The sequence below is a fragment of the Thunnus maccoyii genome, chromosome 4 (assembly GCF_910596095.1).
Source record: "Thunnus maccoyii chromosome 4, fThuMac1.1, whole genome shotgun sequence".
NCBI lineage: Eukaryota > Metazoa > Chordata > Actinopteri > Scombriformes > Scombridae > Thunnus > Thunnus maccoyii.
Genome location: NC_056536.1, coordinates 33,437,461 through 33,465,409, shown reverse-complemented (window position 1 = coordinate 33,465,409; position 27,949 = coordinate 33,437,461). Strand labels below are relative to the sequence as shown.

The window sequence follows — 27,949 nt, the reverse complement described above, 5'->3', positions numbered from 1 at the left end:
AGAAATAAGGAAGTTTACTTTTACACAAAGAGGAACACACTCCTCTCACCAATCCTCAGTTAGAGCCAAGATATCTCTCACTGATCTATTTTTCTTTTCTGAACAAACGCTTCACTGAATACTTACTTATTGCTTCTTTCAATTTGTTTGAATATCTATTGGTGACACTTGACTTTAACATCGTTCCCATATTTATCATTTATAAATTGTGTATTGATATTTAATAAATGGTTATAACTCCTGCTATTTATTTAATCTTCATCTTGAATATCTCCTGGGATATTATACAGTATGTATGTTATTCATTCAGTAATGTACCCTTAACCACCATCGTCATTGTCGTAATGTTGCAAACAGAGACAGAGAGAGAGAGAGAAAGAGGAAGGAATATTAACTTAAAGCATCGTCAGCTTCCTGATTGATCAGACAGACATATAGAGGCAGTTCTCTGACAGTTTGATGATTTTCTGCATCAGGATCAAACTCAGAATGAATATCCACCATGTTCTGTTCTTCTGCTTCTTATCAGGTGAGGACTGATTACCTGACTGTGTCTGTAAAGCTGCAGCACAAACTGCTTCTGGACATTCATTGTGTTCATTTTAACAAATGTCAGATTTGTATCACACAAGTTTTCATGTTGCTGTCATGTTAATTAGTTTTCCTGTCGTTCTCTAAATGATTCTGTTACTAATTACAACATCTCTATAATCTAATCTTGTAATTTAACTAAACTAAATGTAATTTAACAAAACATATAAACCATCCATCATGAATATTTGTTGCTCATTAATGTGTTTGATATTAGAAAGTATGAAAGAAAAACATTGAAAAACAGACGTTACACAGAGACACTGTGACTACAACTGCAGCTACAAGTAGAACAACAGCAACTGCTGTACAGTCAGTGAAAACTTTGCTAATGGCTGCCTCTGTATCATCTCTGCTTCTCTGTGAACTGATGGATTAGCCTTCATTAATCTGCAGTCTGTTTACAGTAAGTCTACAATACACAAAGTATTGATCATCAGTATTCACTGTTCATCTTTCCAACAGCACTGCAGGATGGAAACACTGGACTCGTCAATGCAATAGACCTTTTTGCTGGAGCTGAAGGAGAGAGTGGTTCACTAGAATGCCACTTCACTTCGTCTGGAAGCACCAAGTTCTTCTGTAAAGGAGAATGTAAAGAAGAAGACATTCTCATTAAAACAGATGATGTCAGAGCTCAGAGTGGCAGATACAGCATCAGATATGAAGACGGATCTTCTGGAAGAAGAACTGTGACTGTGACCATCACACAGCTGACCAAGTCAGACTCAGGACGGTACAGATTTGGTTTGGGTGGATCTTTGGTCCCAGATTCTTACTGTGACTTTGACCTCATAGTTACAGATGGTGAGTTTCTACTGAAAGTCATAAGACCTGATATATTTACTATGTTCATCCCATTTAATGATTCTGAAGCTTAAGAATAAATGAAGTCAGATAGAATTTATTTAAATTGTTGAAGAATGTGAGACGTTTATGATATATTGACTCAGTGTATCAATGTTGGATGAAATCATTACTCCAGCAGTCAGACTGGTTGAACTGGGCAGCTCCCAGTGTGACTCTGTGCATCTGTGTAAATGTGAAGCAGGAAATATTGTGATCAGACTGCAGCATCTCACAGGAAGTACAGACAGTAACTGTTGATTGTTCATCTTTTCAGCAGCAACGTTGGGTGAAAACACTCGTTTCCTCTTTGCAGAAACTGTGGGAGGAAGTGTCACATATGGATGCCTCAATACTGTCTATGGAAGCAGGAAGTTCTTCTGTAAGGATGAATGTAAAAAAGAAGAAGACATCCTGGTTGAAACAGAAGAGAACAGAGCTCACAACGGCAGATACAGCATTGAATATAGAGAAGGATCTGAATCTGGACTGTATGTGACCATCACACAGCTGAAGAAGTCAGACACAGGATGGTACAGGTGTGGTCACGGCAGAGCTTCGTCTCCAGATTCATCTGACACGTTCCCGATCTTTGTTGTAGATGGTGAGTTTTATATTTAATTTTCTGTTCACATTCTGTTCAATGAATATCAATTGTTAAATGGTTTAAATTATGAAAAGTTGTCATATTTTCATTTAAAATAAGAAAGAATGAATTTTGGGGGTGACCTGATAGCTGAGTGGTTATCACATGGACACCAACGCCCTGAGCAGCGAGTCCCCAGTTTGATTCCCAGCTGGCTGAACTGTCTGCTGCATGTCATCCCTCTACTGCCCACATGTCCTGTCTCTCTCCACTATCACTATCAAATAAAGCCATAAAATGTCCAAAAAACAATCTTAAAAAAACAAATTTTGAATTCAAAATTTAAAGAGTGGATGGAAATGACATGACAGAAACAAATATTTTATTTTTCGGGTTACAGTCAGAAGTTGATTTGTGACAACAAGAGGAGTGCTGAGGTTGGTAGAGTCATACTAGTTGTCCAACCTGGAACCTTTTCTATATTTCTATTAACATTAGGTAACATAGAGAAGAACGGTTCCTCAGGTTCCTTAATGTTCAAGACATCATACTCTAAAATGTTTCTAAAGATGAAACTCATTTGTAGAGTCACAAAGTAATCTGATGTAAAATGTGTTGCCTTTATAATGTTAGTTTTTAAATTTACAACAATCAGTTTGTACAATTTTTAAAAACCTTTTCAGACATTTGTGCTTTTATGTTTAATGTCAGAAAATCAACCTGTGGATGTTATTTTCTTACTCTTCTGTAATCAAAAATCAAATAACAAGACTTAACAATAATAAAACAAACTCACCTCAAATATTCTTAATCATTTACTTCATCAACAAATTTAATGCTGCATATTTCTTGTGTATGTGATGGATGCTGTCAATATGATCTTTCTGTCTAGAGCAGCATCTCATTTCTCTGCATTATTGATTCAGTATCTGATTGTTTCAATGTGTTTTCATTGTTCACAGCTCCAACCACTTCAGAACCAAACTGGACTCTCCGACCTTTTCCAACATCAGTCCCATCAGCCTCCACACCAACAACAACACAGAGTTTAATCTCCAGTTCAGGAAGCTTCACACCTTCATCATCTTTCCCTGAAACCACAGAGCAGTTTACAGGTACAGGACAGTTCATGTCTGTCCATCTGTCCATCACTGTCTCTCTGCAACAAAACGTCCTCTTAAAACAGTCAAATTCAGCATAACAACATTGTCTAATAAGAATAACAAGATGGTCCAACATGTGTTTCAGCACATAAGACAGTTCAGCACCTAGAAGAAAACATTTCACATTCAATTTTACAATAAATTTCCTTGTTATCTTCACTTCTAATGTTTAAACACATCCTACGTTTCTAATGATGTAAGACAATTATTAACATGTGATGTCAGCACATGACAAGTCAAGAAACATTCAGATCAAAGTCTGAGATGTTTTTTCAACAGGAAGATCTCATTTATGATAAAGGTTTCCTGTGTAGTTTTCTTGTAAACAAGGTTATATTTATATTCAGTGTTACTCAACAAAACATGCTGAGTGTATCCTTTACGTCCAACATAAGTGTTGAATATGTTTCCTCAATCATAAATATTTGCAAAGCTGATTATATTAAGTATTTTAAATCTTGCATTGCTTGTGGTCTTCTTCTCTCCTGCTTTTGTTGGTGTATTGCTGTGTTTCTGGGCAGGTTCCTGCATCCTGTAGATCAGTGGGATGATGTGAAACCACTGGCAGGATTGTGTATCACGTCAACCACATGTGCACAACGTAGATCCACATGTAAAAACAAGCTACTTGTGGTCAAAAACTCCACAGGGAACCTTAAATCTTCTAATACAAGATAAAAGATCCCAGACTTTTAAACTTCTACATGTCTCTCTCTCTCTCTTCCTTTCCAGCCGTCTCTGAGGTCTCTCGCCGATGTGACTTCTGGCCTCTGGTTGTATGTGTGGCTGTGATTGTTGTGCTGTTGGCTGTTGTTCTGCTGCTCCTCTACAAATTGAAGACAAGTAGGAACTATAGTTTGAACACCAGAGGAACCTCAGACAGCAGAAACGTGGAGGTGACTTCCTTTAACTCCGTATGTCTCATGTTAACTCTTACTGTTGGCAGACATTTTATTTTTCCAGTTAGGAATAAACAATCTCATGTCTGCAAATACTTCACTAGTATTAACAAAACTCATCATAATTACTGTTACTAGAATTCTACCCCGGTTAATGTTATATTTTAGGTTTGATGTCATTCTTGTTTTATTTTCAGTTATTTGTCAGCTATAAGGACCGTCCTCCAGTCTCCACGTATGAAGACAACATCTTCCAGAACCTGGATCTGGACTAAACCTACTCTACACTCACAGCAAACACATGATGATGTTTGGATTTGGATCTGGATTCTGTACTGTGCAGGTTAACATGTACTATAAGGTTCCAGTTTGTCCTACTTTCTTTCTTTTTTTTGTTTAATCAGCAGATATTAACTATAAACATGCTATTTTTCACCTCTATGCTGATGATACACAACTGATCATGTTTCTTCTTACTTGCTTATTCTGAAATTTTCACTCACTCTCTTCAAAAATGTAGATGTTGTTTGATATTGTTCTTCTACACTTTGAGCCAACTCTGTCTCCTAGAAATTACATTCATGTTCGACTAAATTGCAACAGTACACGTTTTGTTAGAAACGTAACGCTGCTGATTCATATTTTTTTCTCAACATGATGAGAAAATGTTGTTAATCCATGTTTTTTAGTTGCAAAAATGTTGTACTTAATGTATGAATAAAATGTTCAGAGACAACTTACCTGGTTGTTGTTTTTTTTTTCCAACAAAATATCTGATGTTGCAGTAAAATCTCTGCTGGTAGAAACTCCAGCAGTATGAAAGTGTTTGTGGTTGTGTTCAGACTCTGGCAGCACTTGGTTCAGGTCAGAGAAAGATCCTGGTCTCTGTTTAATACAGAAAAAGTCTGCAGTAACTTGAAGCTCAACATGTTTATGAACATTTAAGCCACAGCAGCATCTTTCACTAACCTGAACCAAACCTGAACACACACAGGACTCAGGATGTGAACCCGGGTCTCTGCTGTCAGAGTCCTGCATCTTGTAGCCCCCCATCCACCCCGACCTCCTCCCTCCCACTGCAGAGACACATAGAAATGTAGCTTCATTCATTACTGTGATCATCATCCAGGCAGAGATTATGTTTGATAATACGTCAACACACAAAATTAGAAAAAAGTGCTTCATGTGGCCAACCAACCCTGAACATAAATAAGTGTCTCAGTGTCTGCGTTTGGTTGAAAACTGCTAAACAGTTCTTTGCTCATTAAGGCTACTACAAATAAACTGATTTGACTGGTCACCAATGGTTGTTGGTCACATAATCACAGACAAACAGCAGGTCAAACTGTAAAATTACAGCAGCTCAGCAACAGTCCCACTGAAAGCTGTCTTGATATAAAGCATTAAAGGACCAGTGTTTAGGATTTAGTGACATCTAGTGTTGAGGTTGCAGATTGCAACCAACTGAATGCTGCTTGCCCTAACTCCTCGTCTTCATGCATGTAGGAGAACCTAAGGTGGCTGCGTAACTCACAAAAAATGCGAAAGACCCTCTCTAGAGCCAGTGTTTGGTTTGTCCATTCTGGGCTACTGTAGAAACATGGCGGTGCAACATGGCTCCCTCTGTAGATATAAAGGGCTTGTTCTAAGCTAACAAAAACACAGCAATACACCAATTAAAACATACTTATTAGGGGTGTGCCCGAATACAAATACATTATTCAGCAAAGCACAAATAGTGGGTTGGTTTTTTTGGGGTTTTTTTCCCACTTCTTCTATCTGTCAGTGGTACATGCCGTGTAGGGGCTTGTCCCTCCATGATGGTACCTCCTCCTCTTTTTCTGCTGCATGAGGTACTCACTTAGCAGTTCATCTTTGGGGGCCATCTTCCTGATGTATTCCTGGATCTTGGTTGTTTCATCCTGGACAGTGGCTCTGACGCTCAACAGTCCTCGGCCTCCCTCGTTCCGCTTAGTGTACAGTCTCAGGGTGCTGGACTTGGGGTGAAACCCTCCATGCATTGTGAGGAGCTTCCTTGTCTTGATATCAGTGGCCTCTATCTCCTCCTTTGGCCAGCTTACTATACCAGCGAGGTATCTGATGACTGGCAGGGCGTACGTGTTGATGGCTTGTATCTTGTTCTTTCCTTTTGCTCCTCCTCCAGTTTTCGGGCCTGCCTTACTCTGTGTAGGTATTTGGCTGTGGCTGACTTCCTTGCAGCCTCCTCAAGGTTCCCATTTGCCTGCGGGATCCCAAGGTATTTGTAGCTGTCCTGAACATCTGCAATGCTGCCTTCTGGTAGTTCAACCCCCTCAGTTTCGATCATCTTCCCTCTCTTCGATACCATCCAACCGCACTTATCTAGTCCGAATGACATTCCAATGTCATTGCTATAGATCCTGGTGATGTGGATCAGTGAGTCGATTTCTCGTTCATTCCTGGCATACAGCTTGATGTCATCCATGTTGAGGAGGTGACTGATGGTTGTTCCACTTCGGAACTGGTATCCATAGCCACTCTTTGAGATGATCTGGCTGAGGGGGTTCAGGCCTATGCAGAACAGCAGCGGGGATAGTGCATCACCTTGGCATATGCTGCACTTGATGGTAATTTGTGCAATTGGATTTGAGTTGGCCTCCAGAGTCGTTTTCCACAGCCCCATTGAGTTCTTGATGAAGGCTCTTAGTGTCCTGTTGATGTTGTACATTTCCAAGCATTCCAGTATCCATGTGTGTGGCACTGGGGCGTAGGTTTTCTTGTAGTCAATCCAGGCAGTGCACATGTTGGTCTGCCTGGTCTTGCAGTCTTGTGTGACCGCTCTATCAACCAGTAGCTGGTGCTTGGCTCCTCTGGTGTTACTACCAATTCCTTTCTGGGCCCTGCTCATGTATTGGGCCATGTACCTATTCATCTTAGCCGCTATGATGGCTGACAGGAGCTTCCATGTTGTACAGAGGCAGGTTATTGGCAGGTAGTTGGATGGAATCACACCCTTCTGGGGATCCTTCATGATCAGGACTGTCCGTCCTTGGGTTAACCATTCTGGGTGGGTCCCATCCATCAGCAGTTGGTTCATTTGTGCTGCCAGGTGTTCATGGAGTGCAGTTAGTTTCTTTAGCTATATATATATATATATATATATATATATATATATATATATATATATGTACATATTTTTTTTAAAAAAGTATTATTATTATTATTATTATTATTATTATTATTATTATTATTATTATTATTATTACAGCTGATGAGTTAATTAGCTATCTAATCAACTGAGCAACTTGACCTCATCACTCACTGTGTTAAATGCTTTTCAGGAGGAAGGAAGTCCACCTCCATCAGAGGTAAATCTACCAATCTGTTAACAATTCCAGTTTCAGACTGATAATAATGATACAAAGCTTGTGCATCACTTGTGGATCCTCCTCTTCTCACCACTGTGAGGCTGACTGACATGTGATCAGAACAGAGGTCACTAGAGGTCGCTGCTCCGTCACTTTTCACTCTGACATGCAAACAGTAGAGTTTAATCAGGAGGTTCTGACTTTGACTGTAGCTGCTCTATCAGCCCCGACTGAAAGTGAGGTTTACATACTAATCAATTGTTTGATATGACAATCAATCAAAGCCATTGGTCATGATGTTGTTGTGAGTCCATAGTTTATATCAGTTTCACCAAACAAATTTTACATATATTGACTCACAGTTAAACTCACAAAACTTTTTCATTTAAATAATACCTGTGATTGTATTTTATTACTCAGTTTATATTTTTCATGCTACATGCTGACTGTTCATTTTGAGTTGATTTAATGTATTTACATCTTGATTTGAACCGTTGAGGTTTTCCATTGTTTCAACTTTAATGATTGATTGATTCAACTTTGAGTGAAATTCTATACATCTTATGCTATTGATTAGTCTGATACTGCTTGATTTGACCTTTGACCTCACTAGATTTTTGATATTCATTCATTGAGTTTGACTTCTGACATTACTTGAGCTAATGATAATGGCTAAGATTTTAATTTAGATTGATAAAATGATTGATTATTGCTCAGCTCTACATTGAGACTGATTTACTGATTGATTGGCTTAATGTGATTTTCAGTCTCATGAAATGTTTTCTTGATTATGATTCACATGATGATATTTTAGTATGAAAACTCAAGAACTCCTTACACGAACATTATTTCTGTATTAATGGAAATAATGATCCTTAAACTTGAGCATATAGATGTTTGTATTGTAATACGATACAGCTGCATCCTTTAAACGTTGCTCTGTGATTTTTAGAGAGCAGAGGGTTTTTGTAAATGGATGATAGTCAGACACTATAGTTATGCCCTTAATCTAAAGGCTGCAGTATTCATTACACAACATGAACATGATGGACAGAACAAACAGTTTGTCCTGATGGTGGCACTAGAGGGACGGCCATGGGGTCACTCAAATCTAAAGGGTTGATCCTCTGGGGAGCAGGAATATCCACAGCAGGTTTCTTTCCAATAGTTACTGCACTGGGCAGAGAAGTGTTGGATGGACAGACAGACTGATACTGAAATATGAAAACTTTACTCACAGTGTGATTTTCCATTGTAGGAGTGAAGAAGATGAATCAGTGGAGATGAAGGTAAATGTACCCAAAATCATTGTTTCGCAACACTACTGATAAACTTCCTAAAATAGTTACAGACAGAGGTTGGTATATGGCCAAAAAAAAGGTATTTTTTTTCCAAATTGTGTCTTTTTTCAAACCAAATTCACTGAGAGACAGCTAAACACCTGGAGTCACCACAGTCACACCAACTTTTGTGGGCATGAAAATTAATAAATATTTTTAAAAAACAAAATCCAGGAAGTCTTGCTAAATATTTGTCTTTCAGTGTTGCAGACAACCATAAAAAAACACTAAGTCTTCATCAGGGTCGACAAACACTTAATCAGTCTGAATTAAAGCTGCAAGCAGCGACGAACGGGCCCTCGCGCCCCATGCACGTTGGGCTGTGACGTGGTCGGTGGGTCTGCAGTGCATGAAGTGGTGATTTGGAGCTAGAAAACATCTACAAAGTAACAAACACACCTGCGAAATAAAGGCATGTTGTAGTTTATGTTGTTGAGAACATACTACGTAATATCATGCAAACCTGATAATATTTGAGTTTTGGTTTGATCTCTCTACGACATTCCTACGGGCTGTGGCGGCCATTTTAGTTACATAGGTGGCGCTAGAGAGCACATTTTGGCACTTTGGGGGATCATTTTTACATTTTATCAAATTTTTCACAAGACGTGCCTAATTTGGTGAGTTTTTGAACATGTTTAGGGGGTCAAATTTAGGTCTGAAGTGGCGAGATAATAAAGAAAGACAGAAAGAAAGAAAGAAAGAAACAGAACAGACACAAGATCAGATACAAGATACAGCTTGAATTAAAGCTAATTAAAGCTGCAAGCAGCGTTGGTCAGGACCTCGCACTCTGGCCCGTCGGTAACATAAATTTAAGGGTCGTGTTTTAGGGGTTTGAAAATATGGTCACCCTAAACTAAAGAGCACCTGTCACATGAGCCATCAGACCCATGCAGCGCCTCCTCCTCCTGTTGTAAATAAAGATTTAAATTGAAAGTAATTAAAGGTAAAATAGTGATGTGTTTACTGTCCTCCCAAGAAAACTGACAGCATCACTTGTTTCAACAAACACTGAAGAATGACTTATCATGAAATTGTTAAATAATCCAATTACATTTTTAACTCAATGAGTAATAAATCATGATAACATTGGCAACACTGGCTGTTATGTGCTTTCCAAAATTATTGTTTACAGCGTAAAATTACTTTGCAGGAAGCAGGAGGCTTTTCAAATGAAACAGAGGTAAATGAATACACTTAACCCTCAGGTTCAAGCTTAAGGACATTTTTTGCGACAGACTTGTTTGTCTCACTAAATTGTTTGGGGAAATCAATTAATCTATCAATCAATCAGTCTCTTTCATCAACAATCTGTCTATCTCTTTAACCTTCTTAATGTTTGTTTGCTCTCGATTCATTTCTCTGCTGATTATGATCACAGGATGTTTTGTTTCAGCTCAACAAGAAAATGTTTCCAATCAGTATCACTCCTGTGCTGACCTGTATGAGGTCTAGAGATGTTTCAGTTTTTAATCATAGTCAGTTGATTGTTTTTACTGCAGTTATAATTTCATTAATTAAATTAGCATCTGAAAGATAGATTTAAAAAACTCAAAGTAAAGAAAAATATCATACTACTTCTTTATATACTGCTTTAAAAAATACAAACAAACAGAATGTCAGTTCTATTCTCATCTTCCTTTCCTCCGTCTTTTAATTGTGATTTAATAGTTTTGTTTTAAAATTGAACAAGAAAGCTTGTTTTAAAAGGGTTTTTAAATTATATATATTATATAATATTAGAATGCCATTTCTATCACAAAGCCTTTTCTATCAACCAACAAACAGGACAGAGTCCATTCTGTGATTGGCTGTTGCTTTGGTCTGAATGAGTGAACAGCCAATCACATGACTGGTTCTGTCCTGTAGAAAAAATGATGTAAAAACTGCAGGGATAAAATGAAAATGACATGGAATAAATGTACTTATGAAAAGAAATAACATTTCATAATAATGAGCTAAATCTTGAAAATGTATTGAATTATTTAACAATTTCATGGTCATATTACATATTTATCTGTATTTATGTATATGATTATTTATTTCTGAATATCTTATTTTCAAATATTGAACCCTTTGGGTCTTCATACATTAGTAGTTTCTGTACCCCTTTGACTGGTTCTCAATTTTTATTTTTGCAGAGACTCATCCCACATAACAGAAATCCAGAAGTCTGATGATGCTTAAACTTCTACATGATAGATGCCTCTATAGTCAACAAATGTTATTGTTTTACTGCAAATATAATGTGTTCATCAGGAATTGAAAGATGTTTTCTATCAGCTGTTTCTCTGTTCACATTTAAATTAAATGTTTCCTCTTTCTCTGTAGAAATGTTCTCATGTCTGCATGTTTAATTTTAATTTTTTACTGTAATTAGTCTAGTCTTCATCTCTCAGATATACTGAACATGATAATCACGCAGGATGATTTTGAATTTTTGCACTGAGACATTTTAATGTGTAAATATAAATTTGTCAGCGCTGTGTGGTGGAAAAACTCTGTAAATGAAGAACTGTTACCAAATGAACTTTGACATGTTTTGTAATGTATTAACCATTATATTGATTATATATTGATTACTTTCCTATTAAACAGAATGTAAAACTGATACAGTAACAAAGTCATGATTTTTAGTTTTCTGTAGCTTTAATGAATGAAAAAAAAAATTATTTTTTGTTTGTAAATGTATATTTCTTTCTGTGTTTTTACTCTTATTATCATACAAAATAAACAAAACTTCCATTAAACTTAAAGACAAACTGTTTCTTTCTGTGTCTGACTCTCAGCTGCAGTGGTGCTAAATAACTCACCATTTGTATTCAGTACAATTTAGAGATACTGGACCTTTAAGTTTTACAATTTTTTATATTTTAGACTTAACTTTTACATCTTTGAAAAAGGAGAAGTGCAGTGATCACTTTACACCATGTATTATCCTACAAATAAAAAGAAGAAATTACATTCAATGAAATAGAAATTAAAGTCTGTTTAAAACTGATTTTTTTAAATTATTGAGTTAGGTCTCAGATGGACCAAAGTTCTCACAGAAATTGATGAAAAGGTCATTTTTCCCGTCCATGATGGACCTGCTTCCAGCTGTATAAGGCGCTGATTCTGTTAGAAAAACACAACTTCAGTCAGTCATCTCATAGAACACATTATAGAACAAGTCCAGAGTCAACAGTATTTATATATATGAAATTTGTTTGGTGAAAGTGACATCAACTATGAAGTTACAGCAGCATCATGACCAATGGCTTTGATTGATAGTCAGATCAATTAATTGATTAGTCTGTAAACCTCACTTACAGTCGGGGCTGATAGAGCAGCTACAGTCAAAGTCAGAACCTCCTGATTAAACTCTACTGTTTGCATGTCAGAGTGAAAAGTGACGGAGCAGCGACCTCTAGTGACCTCTGTACTGATCACATGTCAGTCAGTCTCACAGTGGTGAAAACAGAAGGATCCACATGTGATTTACAAGATTTGTATCATTATTATTGGTCTGAAACTGGAATTGTTGATAGATTGGTAGATTTACCTCTGATGGAGATGGACTTCCTTCCTCCTGAAAACCATTTAACACAGTGAGTGAAGATGATGATGATGATGATGATGATAATGATGTTGGGCCTCAAACCACGAGGTCACACAAAGAAGGCCCACATGTAACCTGTGAGGCCTGACCACGAGGTGCTTTATTCCTTTGTTTTCCCCGAGACAAAGGAATAGCGCCAAAAATGCTGCTTTCAGACAATGGGAGTCCATTGCAAACTCCATTTCCAAGGATGCTTTGCAATTTTCACACCTCGGCAGGGAGCAGTCAACATACAGTCTCATTGGCGGAGATGCTCCTGCACAGCGGAGCGTCCTGATGACGCAGCCATGATGTCACCGCCCCTTTAAAAACTGAACATGCCCTGAAGCACACGCCTTTCCCATGTCACTGAGCTAGGAGTAGCTGCTGTTCCTCTTGGAGTCAGCTGACTAAAGGGGGTACCCCAATCACGTGTTTTCCCCTCATCAAAGACTCCCCTCGCCGGACGAGACAAGACTTCGCCCGTGTTCACCTGAACACATTCCTGGATCCGAGAGAGACCGCTGCTGCAACCAGCGTCCTCAAATTCCCTCGAGACGGAAGTAACCGATTTACCTCTGATGGAGGTGGACTTCCTTCCTCCTGAAAACCATTTAACACAGTGAGTGATGACAGAAACACATTTAGAGAGAAAACATGAAATTGTTGTAACATGATCCTTGTTTTATATTTTTCTGCTCTCTGTCATTTGTACCATGTGTGTTCTGTTACAGCTCTGTGAAAAACAGTAATTAATGTGTTTTAAACACTATATAGACAAGAAATAAACAAATTACAAATAAATAAATAAATATAAAGCCCCACCTCAAACAAAACATGACAGAGTCAGTGCTACGGGGTTTTATGCATGTTTTAATTATTTCTTGTTTGCAAGTTTTAGATTATTTATTGTGTGTTCTATTGCATTTGTTGTGTTTTTTAATAACCCTTTTCATCAGTTCTTGCTTCATTGGATTGTTGTGTTTTTATGGTATTGTGTTATAGCATGCAGTAGTGTTTTGTCGGAGACAGGCACTGACCTCTGTTAAAAATGGAGAGCGTAGCAGCACAGAGACTCAGGCAGGAGAGAAGGAATCACAGCAGGGAACCACCAAGAGCCTGACACAGAACAGCAAGACCTTCTCCCCTGAACCGCAAGACCAGAAGACAACCCACCACAGGAGCCAAAGGCGCAGCAGCCCATGATCACTTAGTGTGAATACTCCAGCCCGGCGCTGCCACCCAGGAAAACTGTATGTATTTATCTCCATTGTTTTGCAGCAGACACTGGCAGGGCCAGCTGTGGGGCCAGGCAAGTGGTGGCAAATCGGGGTTGGTGTGTCTGCAGGATACTGGTGGTTATTTCCTGTTTCCCCCAGGACAGAGCACCAGTTAAACAGGAGCCAGGAGCAGCCGTGTGTAAGAGGAGGGACCACACACCAAGGACATCAGCTGCTGGCATTCCTGTTGTACTAGTGGCTCCACAGACTGAGAGACACTGACAGTATTGGACTTGTAACAGAGTTCCCATTCACATTCATAACCTGCGTAATTTCCATGTCTCCATAAGACGTTACCAGAAGCTGGACAGACTATTTCAGGTAGATGAAACATACATCCATGCAAGCAGCAGCAGCATGACATGTATTAATCTGCAGTAACTTAATGCGGCTCCAATACGGCTGAAAGTGTTTGTAGTGCTGAAGCTGGCTGATCGACTAGACCTGACCCAGGATGAGCAAGGTCAGTTAGCAGCTCTGCTGCGCAAGTGGGAGGAAGGATTTCTTTGCCCACAAGGAAGACTTTTGGGGTTGAAACACTGCATAGGCTACTCAACAGGTGATGCAGCCCCCTTATCCAAAAGTGATAACCCCAAGGTGGCGTTGTCGGCATTTAAAATTTTAGGCTATGCTATATATATATGCACCGTACTGGTTGCTGAAAGCGAGTCCAATTCAGAAAATATGAACCACAACAGAAACGTCTTAAAAAATGTTATTACAAAAAACCAAATCAACAAAAAAATCCCAGTCTGTGTCCAATCATCAACTTTATGATTACAGACTACAGCTGACTACAAATACAGTAGGTCTGTTTTTACTGCATGTCTGATGAACCTGGATGTCCGGCCATACATAATTTTTTAATCTGAGGACAGATTACTTCTTTACTAGATATGATCAATCTGTCTTTAGTAACAGGCTATGTACCACAGTCCTTTAAAGTAGCTGTAATTAAACCTCTTCTTAAGAAGCCTACTCTTGATTCAGGTGTTTTAGCCAATTATAGACCTATATCTAACCTTCCATTTCTCTCTAAGATCCTTGAGAAAGCAGTCTCTAATCAGTTATGTGACTTTCTACATAACAATAGTTTATTTGAGGATTTTCAGTCAGGATTTAGAGCGCATCATAGCACAGAAACAGCACTGGTGAAAGTCACAAATGACCTCCTAACTGCATCAGACAAAGGATTTGTCTCTATACTTGTCCTGTTAGATCTTAGTGCTGCATTTGACACAATTGACCATCAAATCCTTTTGCAGAGACTGGAACATTTAATTGGCATTAAAGGAACTGCATTAAGCTGGTTTAAGTCATATTTATCAGACCGATTTCAGTTTGTACATGTGAATGATGAATCCTCCGTGAAGGCAAAAGTTAGACACGGAGTTCCACAAGGTTCTGTACTTGGACCAATTCTATTCACCTTATATATGCTTCCTTTAGGTAATATTATTAGGAAACACTCCATAAATTTTCATTGTTACGCAGACGATACCCAATTATATTTATCAATGAAGCCAGATGAACCCAATCAATTAAACAAACTCCAGTCATGCCTTAACGACATAAAGACCTGGATGACCTGCAATTTTCTACTACTAAATTCAGATAAAACTGAAGTTCTTGTGCTTGGCCCTAAACACCTTAGAAACACATTATCTAATGATAAAGCTGCTCTGGATGGCATTACCCTGGCCTCCAGCACCACCGTAAGGAATCTGGGAGTTATCTTTGATCAGGATATGTCCTTTAACTCCCACATAAATCAAATTTCAAGGACTGCCTTTTTTCACTTACGTAATATCACAAAAATCAGGCACATCCTGTCCCTAAACGATGCAGAAAAACTAGTTCACGCATTTGTTACTTCTAGGCTGGATTATTGCAATTCCTTATTATCAGGCTGCCCTAACAAGTCTCTAAAGACTCTCCAGCTGGTCCAGAATGCAGCTGCACGTGTTCTGACTAAAACTAGAAAAAGAGACCACATTTCTCCCATTTTAGCTTCACTACATTGGCTTCCTGTAAAATCTAGAATAGAATTTAAAATCCTTCTCCTAACTTACAAAGCCCTTAATGGTCAGGCACCATCATATCTTGAAGAGCTCATAATACCGTATTATCCCACTAGAACACTGCGCTCCCAGTATGCAGGCTTACTGGTGGTCCCTACAGTCTTTAAAAGTAGAATGGGAGGCAGAGCCTTCAGCTATCAGGCTCCTCTTCTATGGAACCATCTACCGGATTCAGTCCGGGGTGCAGACACCCTCTCTATGTTTAAGAGTAGGCTTAAAACTTTCCTTTTTGATAAAGCTTATAGTTAGGGCCGACCAGGCTCGCCTTGGATCAGCCCTTAGTTATGTTGCTATAGGCCTAGACTGCTGGGGGACTTCCCATGATGCACTGAGCTCCTCTCTCCTCCTCCTCCTCTCCATCTGTATGCATTCATGTAACATCAATGCATGTCACTAACTTTGCTTCTTCCCCGGAGTTTTTTGTGCTTTCTCATCTCACAGAAAAACCTGACTCCCGGGCCGAACCTTCGCGGTCCTTCACAGTCCTGATGGCATCCTTCCCTGGCTGTTGCTGCTTGTGCTTGTTGTTGTTTGTTGTTGTCATTGTTTTCTTCTGTCCCCCCTCCCCCTTTCCCTCTCTCTTTCTCTCTCTCAACCCAACCGGTCAAAGCAGATGGCCGCCCACCAAGAGCCGGGGTCTGCTTGAGGTTTCTACCCGTTAAAGGGGAGTTTTTCCTTACCGCTGTCGCCAAGTGCTTGCTCATGGGGGAATTGTTGGGTCTCTGTAAATTAAAGAGTACGGTCTTGACCTGCTCTATGTGAAAAGTGCCTTGAGATGACTTCTGTTGTGATATGGCGCTATATAAATAAAGATTGATTGATTGATTGATTGATTGATTGAATATGCATGGAGCTTATATTTGGTATATAGGCTCAGACACAGAGTGATTAAACATAATCTCTGATCTGTTCTTTAGGTCTCCTAGGTCTCACTGTGTGCACATCAGAGTAAAAACTGATGGAGCATCGACCTCTAGTGGCCTTTGTATTGATCACATGACAGTCAGTCTCACAATGGTGAAGAAACTGCAGGATCCAAAAGATTTGTAATTTATAGTGTTAGACAAGTTAGTTTAGTATTAGCGACAGGTTGATCTGAAACTGGAGTCACACAGTCAGACAAACATATAAATAGAAACATGTGGGTGTTATTTACCTCTGACCCTGGTTGTCCACCTGGTGTTCCTGCTCCCTGCTAAGAATCATATACAGTTAGTGACAGTTTCATTTAAAACAAAAATGAACTGTTGCAAACATAACATCTTGCAGGATAAATTAAAAAAAACATTAATATAATAAACACTAATATTTATTATTTTATTTTAATATAACACCATAATTCAAGGCTGCAGCAGATTTATACTTTGTCATTAAGAGCAAAACAGCCTCTGCTGGTGAGACACTGACACTCAGAGAATCTTAAAAAATACAGATGAAAATGACAAAGAAAGTCAAATAGAAAGCTCAAGATGAAGCAAACAGGTGTTGATGATTTACCTGGGCTCCTGCTGCTCTTGCTGCTCCTGCTGCTTGTTGAGGAGTTTCAGGTTTCATCAGCTCCTCAGCAACATCAAAACACTCGGTCAACTTTTTCTCATCCAAATAGACTGTGACTTTTTCAGTCAAGTCGTCTTTAATTTGTCTCCTAAAACTCTGTTTCAGTACATTTTTCTCTCCTCTTTTTGCAAACGAGAGGCAAAAATCTTTCTCATTGATTCACCATTCTCAGATTTGAAAAGTCATCCTGAAGTCAATGATAACCTCATACGTTCAACAACACAACTTGCACTAAAGAGTTCAGGCATCCCTGTTCAGCACAGACCTTTAATGGGGCATTTGAAGTGACATATTACTTGTGCCAGCAGTTGTTTACATGCTGAAATGTCCATGTGGCTTGATGTATGTGAGGAAGACAAAACGACAATTGTAAATTCAGATTTCAGAACATAAAAACATTATTAGAGACACAATCTAACTTCTTTAGCACAACATTTTCTACAGCACAGACACAATTTCTGGTCTTCACTATCAAGGCTTTGAGAAAGTGAACAGCAATAAGTGAGGTGGCTTCTGGATCTGCTGCTTTTGAAATGTGAAGCATTTTGGAAAAATAGATTAAACACACCACATAGACTGCAGTGACTTGAGGAGTTTCCTTACAAGCTCAATCTAACTGTTATTATTAAGCTTTCATACAATTTATTGGAAATGAAACTGGAATTTGGATGATTTGTTTTGATTTAACCACAAGATGATGCCACAGTGTGTAAAGCAATCCCAGGTAGCGCTACAGGTGACAAGTCTCTTATTTGTCTCTTCACTGTGTCCACATTTCCCTCACTTGCATCTTTTCCTTTCATCTTAGCCCCTCCCACCGCCGGTGCATGGAGAGACACAAGGAAACCATGTGAGGAGAGAGGAATTAGAGAAATTAGGCTTTAGGTCCTTTATTGAAAAGGTCATCCTTTATTCAAGGGCATCATACTGTTAGGTGTTCTTAGAATATGTGAGGGGGACACTCAAATTCCTGAAAGTCATTGACAGCATGAGTGCAGGGTGGGAAAATAAAGACTCTTCAGTCAAGATCTCTGTGTGCCACAAATGAAAGTTTATTGAAGCTCCAAGGGAAGATGGAAAAGCATCACTCTACACATCAAAGTTGGCTTTCAGTTCTCCCAACTCTGGGTTGGGAGCTGTATCAATAAAAGCCTTTTGCCCAGAGATGCCCCTACATCACCGGTTAATCCTTACTTGGACATTAAAGATAAGATGTTTCAACCACGAGGTATTACCTTGAAACTCTTGCACCAATCAAAACTGTTACTTTCTGAAGGGCTCACTCCTCATGCCTAAACCAAACCAACCAAACCAACGAAGGCAACGAGTACTAGCCAATCAGAGGCAGAGAAGGGTGGGTCTTGACTTTTCCATCCTAGGAAAAAAAATTGGCCACATTCTACGGCTTGGTGAAACTAAAATTGGGGTTGAAAGGGACAAGATTCGTCACTGTGGAAGAAATGCAGGAGGCTCTGAACACACTGACAAAAGATAACTACACAAAATGTCTCTAGGAATGGGAGAAGAGATGTGTGTCACATCTCACGGAGACTTTGAAGGGGATAAGAGGGAATAATACTGAATAATTTATAATGAGAAATATGGCTGTTATTGACTGTGACCCCAAAACAAAACATCTGAACTGTCATGACCCCTCCTCTGTGACATCTGCCTGCCTGCTGTGAGTGTGTTTTTGTTATTTTCAGCCTTTTTAGTATGAGTGCTGTGTACTTGATGTATTTTGGTTTTATCTGTCTGTTAGTTCCCTTTACCCCCTTGCTCTCTCTCTCTTTCTCTGCACACCTGCCCATCATCTGGAATCAATACACCTATCAAGCCATCACCATTTCCGTACAAGAACACTGCACTGACAGCCAGTCCCAACAGGACTGTTGTTTCATTCACAGCCTGCCAGCCAGCTGTGAGCTGTGAAGGTGTTTCTATCATAAAGCCTTAGGAAATTGCAAATTATTTTAACAATTTTTTCATTAACAAAATTGAACGATTAAGAGCTAGCATGGCTCCACCGCATAGCTCTCTGTCATATGCTTTGATTAAGAACAATATTATAAAGGAGAAGCAGTGCACATTTGAGTTCAAACAAGTACATGTAGATATGGTTAAAAACACCTTTCTAATGATATATCTTCAGGTATTGACAATATGGATAGCAAACTACTCAAAGCTGCAGCCAGTGTTATGACCCTTGGTCATTATTGTGTTTTTTGCCCCTGCTGGCCATCTGTATTTCTATTTTGACAATAACTGCTCTCTCTCTTCCTTACCCTTCTAGTGTGTGCATGTCTGATTACGTGCAGGTGGTGCTCCCTGATTGGCCTGGGTGCCGGGACAGCTGATTGGCCAGAACGGATGATTTAAACACCAGCTGATGCCGGCTCCCGCTCTCTCGCTCTCTCTCCCATGTCCAACAATGGAGGCCCATCCTACTAGTCGTGTGTGTGTGTGTGTGTGTGTGTGTGTGTGTGTGTGTGTGTGTGTGTGTGTGTGTGTGTGTGTGTGTGTGTGTGTGTGTGTGTGTGTGTGTGTGTGTGTCAGTCATGTATAGGAGTGGTAAAGTGCTGCAGATTCAATGTTGTACATTGTAAATATTTGCACAAACTGAGGTAGCAGTTTAATTCGCAGGAGTGAGAGGCCCTTCTTTTGTGTGAACCTTTTTTCTCCTGTTTTTCTTGAGGAGAGTTAGGTTATGCCTTGTCTTTTGTTTCTATTTTTGTTTTCCGATAGGGAAGTTTAGGGTGGGGGTTTAGTTTAGTTTCGGTTGTTGTTTTTGGCATTGCTCAGCTCCGAAGTTCTGCAAAATAAACTGCCACAGTGAACTTTGATGGTTGTCGGGCTGACCGTTCTTGGGCCTGGGAAGAGCGGGGGCTCTAAACATGTTATGTCCAGGTTTCCCCTAGACTAGGGACGTAACACCAGATATTTATCTATCCCTATATGTCATATTTTTAACAGATGTTTGACAAGCTCTGTGCCCTGCACTATGGAAAGAATCTAAAGTCATATAATTGCCAAAAGATAAAGTGGGCTGCATTCTGTTGGGCCAATTAGTCTACTCAGCAAAATATTGGAGAGGATCATTTACAACATGCATACACAGCTGGTCACTAAACTAACTCTGCTATAGTTCACATGACCTCAGGATTCCCTCTGCCAAGCCTCCTCCCGGAGTCCTCTCCCCAACCTCAGCCCAAACACCACCCAGCCACCATCTCACCATCCCTGCCTGTCTCAATAAAACACTTGTTTTTTTCACCTTGCCTGCTTGTCTAGCATCTGAATGTGGGTTCAGCCTTAATACATGACAGTAAGCATATCCAAGCATAGCCAGACTCTGCGGGACATAATGGACAGCCTCCGCAAGCTCTGCAGGAACGTGTCCAGCATCCAGAATAGACTAAACCCGTATGCTAGCTCCACTCCCAGTCCACTGATCCCAGCTGCTCCAACTCCACCGTCTGTTAGGGAACCACAGGTTTCCTCTCCTAAATGGTATGATGGAAATTTGAGATTATGTCAATAATTCCTAATTCAAAGTGATCTTGTTTTCCAACAGCAGCAGTCTTACTCCACGATAAAATGCTTTCCTCATGGGCCTCCTCTGGGGAAACGCCCTGACCTGTGCGACAGCAGTGTGGGAGAAGCAGTCCTCCAGTCACCACGTCTTACTCTGCCTTCACTTTAGAGATTTGTAAGGTGACTGACCATCCAGTAGGGGTTAGGGATGCTTCCAAGAGACTTTCCTCCCTCTACCAAGGTCTCCAGAGTGTTGCAGAATACACCATGGAGTTCCGAAAGGTGTCAGCAGAAAGTGGAGGGAATGAGGAGTCACTCCAACCTGTATTTTTCCCTTGTCTGATTTAATTAAAGACAAATTAGTATCTTATCCTGAACCTGCTGAACTTGTTGATTTGAATTCCTTTGCCATTTGTGTGGATAACCGCCTCCATGAGCAGAAAAGAGAGAAGCAACTTCAGGAAAGTTCAGGAAAGTTTGCAGTCAGCAGTTGTGATAAAGTCTCAGTGACAGCCAAGATATCTGTCACTGAACTAACTTTTTTTTCTGAACAAAGGCTTAACTGAACATTTTCTGATTGCTTCCTTCAATTAGTTTGATTTATGAATAAAAATATATATAATATTAAAAATATATCGGTAACAGTTGTCTTGAATACCCTCCCCATATTTATTATTTATAAACTGTATATAGATATTTGATAAATGGTTATAACTCTTGTTGGCACCCAGACATGTTTGCTGCTGTATAAATGGATAATGAATGACAACATAGTAAAACTCAGTTATAATAATATAAAATATGTCTTCATAGGAGAAGTTATAATAAATACTGAGACTTAATAAAATGTCTTTATACCTCATAACTATATATTTTTTTGTTACCAATTGTTTTTATTGCCAAAGAAAAAACATAACAGAATTTGTTACAATAACAACACAAAATAACAAAGTAAAATAACATAATATATCCCACTATAACGTGAAGGGGGCAACAGATTTGAAACATTCCAGTAAAGTCCATACTAATAATGATCTGTCACAACACAATTGACAATAGAGCAGACAATTTTAAGGATTCTTCAAGCAATTAAGATAAACTACAGTTGCGTTCATTTTCTCAAATGAGCAGACTGAATACATATCTTCATAATTCATGATAATAAACTGTTAGACCGATACCATTCAACTTAACAGTTAGGAGATTGCTTGAACATTTACTGCGGTAATACTTATTCAATTAGTTTGCTGAAAAATCCATTATTGGACTGGATGTTTGAGATACTTATCACCCTGTAGCTAACAAAGGGTAATCCCTCCGTCCCTCCCACCCATGTGGCGCCCAGTTCCCTCACAGATGTCAGACAATGAGTGGATGCCTCTATTACTCCATTGAGGAAATGAAAACGGGGTACCTCCTGTAAGAAGATCATAATTATGAAAAATGGGACTGTGATTATGTCACTTTAACTGAGAGTGAGTTGCTTTTTCTACAAAGTGCCAGGTTGTTAAAAGGAAAGACATAATAGGGCCCAGCTTGGATTTGAAGAGTTTAGGAGACAGGCTTGAATATGTTGGGTCTTGTAAGCGATGTGGGGAGGCAAGGTTTTCCTCAAGAGCCCGCCATGAGGATGATGCATTGGGGTCTAACCAGATTGATAATGGGCACAACACAAAAGACCAAAAATACAACCTGAAGTTCGGGACAGTTAGTCCTTCCTGTCTACCACGTTGCAGAGTTGTCAATTTTAGGCGAGGATGCTTGCCCTTCCAAATAAATTTAGAGATGAGACTGTGAATCTTGTCCCAGTATCCCTTAAGGATTTAAAATGCCCTGAAAGTTTTTAGTTGTAATTAAATATAGGGATGGAAAAATATCCACTCCCAGATATTTGAAGGACTTCACCACTGGAATGTGTGAAGGTATAGTTGAGGGGTCAAAAAATGAATTTAATGGAAGTAATGATGACTTAGACCAGTTAATCTCATATTCTGACAAATAATGATATGTGGCGAGATGTGTTACAAAAAATAATAAGAGAAATCAATGGATGCTACCTTATCTTTTGAGCTAATGGCTCAAGTGAAAGGGCAAATAATAAAGGTGATAGAACGCAAAATGTTCCCTGTAATGACCATAGCTGAGGGATTAGCATATAACGATTTTATCATCTTAATGAAATTTGGACCCAAGTGGAATCTGTCAAGTACATACCATAAATATTCCCACTCTAGGCGATCAAAAGCCTGTTTAGCATCTAAAGAAAGGACTGCACAAGATGAGGGAATGTCCTGAGAGAAGTTGATCACATGGAGTAATCTACGTATGTTATCTGCCACTTGATGGGTTTTAATAAAACCAGACTGATCATGATGGTTTGGTCATATGTGTTTCAAGTCTGATGGCTAACACTTTAGCATATATTTTAATTTCGGCATTCAAAATTGACAAGGGCTTTTAATTGTTACAAAGAGTGGCGTCTTTGTTTGGTTTTAAAAGAACAGTGAGAACGGCAGAGTTAGTATCACTATTAAAAAATCCTCTATCAACAGAAGTAGTGATCATCTGTAACATAAATTTACCTAAGCGATCCCAAAACACCAGGTAAACTTCAGGAGGAATACCATCCCAACCTGGTGATTTGCCCTTTTTCATTAGTTGTGTGGCATTTTCGAGTTCCTCAAGGGAAATAGGGGCCTGTAGTTGATCAGACTCCTCCTGATTTAAGGTCAGGAGATTTAGGTTCTGAAAAAAAAATATCACATCTATCTCTGTCTAGGGTAACTTCCGAAGAGTACAACCTTGCATAAAAATTTCTAAATTCACTATTTATTTCCTCGGGTTTGGAAAAAATATCATACGAGTGACTAAACTTGATAGCGGAAATAGTAGAGAATTTGTCATCATGTCTCAATCTCTGAGCAAGAAGATGAAAATAATAATTTCTTCTAGTTTTATGAATGAGAAATTCGGCTCTACGTCTAAGAAGAGAATCTAATTCTATGCGTCTTACCTGAATATCTTGGTCTCTAATCTCACAAAATGTTAACTGTTGTTGCTTTTCCATTCAAAAAGCTTTGATTCCAATTCATGAATTTTACTAAATCGAGTTTTATTAAGATGAGAAGCAAAAGATATGGTAATGTTCCTAATGCACCCCCTTAATGCGTACCAAAATATCCGAGGATCATCCACAGTACCAGCGTTCTCAGACACAAATTTGTCAAGTTCACACCTGAAATATTTACAATAATCAGTATTTTTTGAAAGAGTGATGTTGAATCGCCAGCGCGATGCTTTACCGGGTGAATTTCATAAAATAAATTTAACCAATAGGATAGAATAGTCAGACAAAGGAGAGGGAAGCATTGTTGCGTCATATATTTCAGAGATTCCTGAGGAGATAAAAATATAGTCAACGCGTGAGTAGGATCTCTGTCTATTGGAGAAAAAGCTATACTGCCTAGCTGAAGGGTTAACCACTATATATGCATCTAGGAAATTAAATTCTGATATCATATGTGACAAAGAGGTTGAAGCTGATATTTGAGAATGAGAACGATGATCCTGTAAGACTGAGCAATCTAAATTAGGATCTAAGGCAGCATTCATATCGCCTCCTAAGATTAAAGCAAAATCCTGGAGTTCTGAAAGTATCCCACATAGGTTATGAAAAAATTTGTGGTCAAATTTGTTAGGGGCGTAAACAGATAACTATATATTAAATGTTTATATGGTTCTCATGAATTGGGTAAAGTGATTATCCTTATGTTCCGTCAGCAGCTTCATCATGAAACCACTGATCTACACACATTAATATTACACTCGTTGTGTTCATATATATTATACTGTGTGTATGTATTTATTTAATCTTCATTGTTGGATATCTCCTGGGATATTATACAGTATGTAAAGATTTGTATGAGGTCAATATATTGTGCTGTGAGATGCTGGTGTGTTTATATACTGGAATGTTTGGTTTGTTGGTGTTTAATGTGTCTGAATAATTCTACAGAGGTCATATGGGTCATATAATGGGGTCAAAAATAGAATTATTCATTAATGTACCCTTAAACACCATCATCATCATCATCATCATCATCATCATCATCATTTGGCAAACACGGACAGAGAGAGAAAGAGAGAGAGAGAGAGAGAGAGAGAGAGAGAGACAGAGAGAGAGAGAAGGAGGAAGAGGAAGGAATGTTAATTTAAATAATCGTCAGCTTCCTCATTGATCAGACAGACATATAGAGGCAGTTCTCTGACAGTTTGATGACTTTCTGCATCAGGATCAAACTCAGAATGAATATCCACCATGTTCTGTTCTTCTGCTTCTTATCAGGTGAGGACTGATTACCTGACTGTGTCTGTAAAGCTGCAGCACAAACTGCTTCTGGACATTCATTGTGTTCATTTTAACAAATGTCAGATTTGTATCACACAAGTTTTCATGTTGCTGTCATGTTAATTAGTTTTCCTGTCGTTCTCTAAATTATTCTGTTACTAATTACAACATCTCTATAATCTAAACATATGAACCATCCATCATGAATATTTGTTGCTCATTGATGTGTTTGATATTAGAAAGTATGAAAGAAAAACATTGAAAAACAGACGTTACACAGAGACACTGTGACTACAACTGCAGCTACAAGTAGAACAACAGCAACTGCTGTACAGTCAGTGAAAACTTTGCTAATGGCTGCCTCTGTATCATCTCTGCTTCTCTGTGAACTGATGGATTAGCCCTCATTAATCTGCAGTCTGTTTACAGTAAGTCTACAATACACAAAGTATTGATCATCAGTATTCACTGTTCATCTTTCCAACAGCACTGCAGGAGGGAAACACTGGACTCGTCAATGCAATAAACCTTTATGCTGGAGCTGAAGGAGGACGTGGTTCACTGAGTTGCTACTTGACTTCATCTGGAAGCACCAAGTTCTTCTGTAAAGGAGAATGTAAAGAAGAAGACATTCTCATTAAAACAGAGGATGTCACAGCTCAGAGTGGCAGATACAGCATCAGATATAAAGACGAATCTTCTGGAAGAAGAATTGTGACTGTGACCTTCACACAGCTGACCAATTCAGACTCAGGACGGTACAGATGTGGTTTGGGTGGATCTTCGGTCCCAGATGATTACTGTGACTTTGACATCACAGTTACAGATGGTGAGTTTCTACTGAAAGTCATAAAACCTGATATATTTACTATGTTCATCCCATTTAATGATTCTGAAGCTTAAGAATAAATGAAGTCGGATTGAATTTAATTAAATTGTTGAAGAATGTGAGACGTTTATGATATATTGACTCAGTGTATCAATGTTGGATGAAATCATTACTCCAGCAGTCAGACTGGTTGAACTGGGCAGCTCCCAGTGTGACTCTGTGCATCTGTGTAAATGTGAAGCACGAAATCTTGTGATCAGACTGCAGCATCTTACAAGAAGTACAGACAGTAACTGTTGATTGTTCATCTTTTCAGCTGCAACGTTGGGTCAAAACACTCGTCTCTCCCATGCAGAAACTGTGGGAGAAAATATCACAAGAGGATGCCTCGATACTGTCAATGTAACCAGGAAGTTCTTCTGTAAGGATGAATGCAAAAAAGATGAAGACATCCTGGTTGAAACAGAAGAGAACAGAGCTCAGAATGGCAGATACAGCATTGAATATACACAAGGATCTGTATTTGGACTGTATGTGACCATCACACAGCTGAAGAAGTCAGACACAGGACGGTACAAGTGTGGTTACGGCAGAGCTTCGTCTCCAGATTCATCCTACACGTTCTCGATCTTTGTTGTAGATGGTGAGTTTTATATTTTATTTTCAGTCCACATTCTGTTCAATGAATATCAATTGTTGGATGGTTAAATATGAAAAGTTGTCATATTTTCATTTAAAATATGAAAGAATGAGTTTTGGGGGTGACCTGATAGCTGAGTGGTTATCACATGGACACTAACGCCCTGAGCAGCGAGTCCTCAGTTTGATTCCCAGCTGGCCGGACTGTCTGCTGCATGTCATCCCTCTACTCCCCACATGTCCTGTCTCTCTCCACTATCACTATCAAATAAAGCCATAAAATGCCCAAGAAATAATCTTAAAAAATGAATTTTGAATACAACATTTAAAGAGTGGATGGAAATGACATGACAGAAACAAATATCTTATTTTTCGGGTTACAGCCAGAAGTTGATTTGTGACAACAAGAGGAGTGCTGAGGTTGGCAGAGTCATACTAGTTGTCCAACCTGGGACCTTTTCTATATTTCTATTAACATTAGGTAACATAGAGAAGAACGGTTCCTCAGGTTCCTTAATGTTCAAGACATCATACTCTAAAATGTTTCTAAAGATGAAACTCATTTGTAGAGTCACAAAGTAATCGGATGTAAAATGTGTTGCCTTTATAATGTTAGTTTTTAAATTTACAACAATCAGTTTGTATGATTTTTAAAAACCTTTTCAGACATTTGTGCCTTTATGTTTAATGTCAGAAAACCAACCTGTGGATGTTATTTTCTTACTCTTCTGTAATCAAAAATCAAATAACAAGACTTAATAATAATAGAACAAACTCACATAAATATTCTTAATCATTTACTTCATTAACATATTTAATGCTGCGTATTTCTTGTGTATGTGATGGATGCTGTCAATATGATCTTTCTGTCTAGAGCAGCATCTCATTTCTCTGCATTATTGATTCAGTATCTGATTGTTTCAATGTGTTTTCATTGTTCACAGCTCCAACCACTTCAAAACCAAACCGGACTCTCCGACCTTTTCCAACATCAGTCCCATCAGCCTCCACACCAACAACAACACAGAGTTTAATCTCCAGTTCAGGAAGCTTCACACCTTCATCATCTTTCCCTGAAACCACAGAGCAGTTTACAGGTACAGGACAGTTCATGTCTGTCCATCTGTCCATCACTGTCTCTCTGCAACAAAACGTCCTCTTAAAACAGTCAAATTCAGCATAACAACGTTGTCTAATAAGAATAACAAGATGGTCCAACATGTGTTTCTGCACATAAGACAGTACAGCACCTAGAAGAAAACATTTCACATTCAATTTTACAATAAATTTCCTTGTTATCTTCACTTCTAATGTTTAAACACATCC

General features: G+C 38.8%; 1 long non-coding RNA gene across 1 annotated transcript; it reads left to right on the top strand.

Moving 5' to 3' along the window:
- Window positions 1-1,755: 1,755 nt before the first annotated feature.
- On the top strand, window positions 1,756-27,707 carry LOC121896038. The gene is made up of 3 exons (XR_006095897.1): window positions 1,756-2,041; window positions 2,986-3,138; window positions 27,568-27,707. It is a non-coding gene; the product is annotated as an uncharacterized LOC121896038 (long non-coding RNA).
- Window positions 27,708-27,949: the final 242 nt, after the last annotated feature.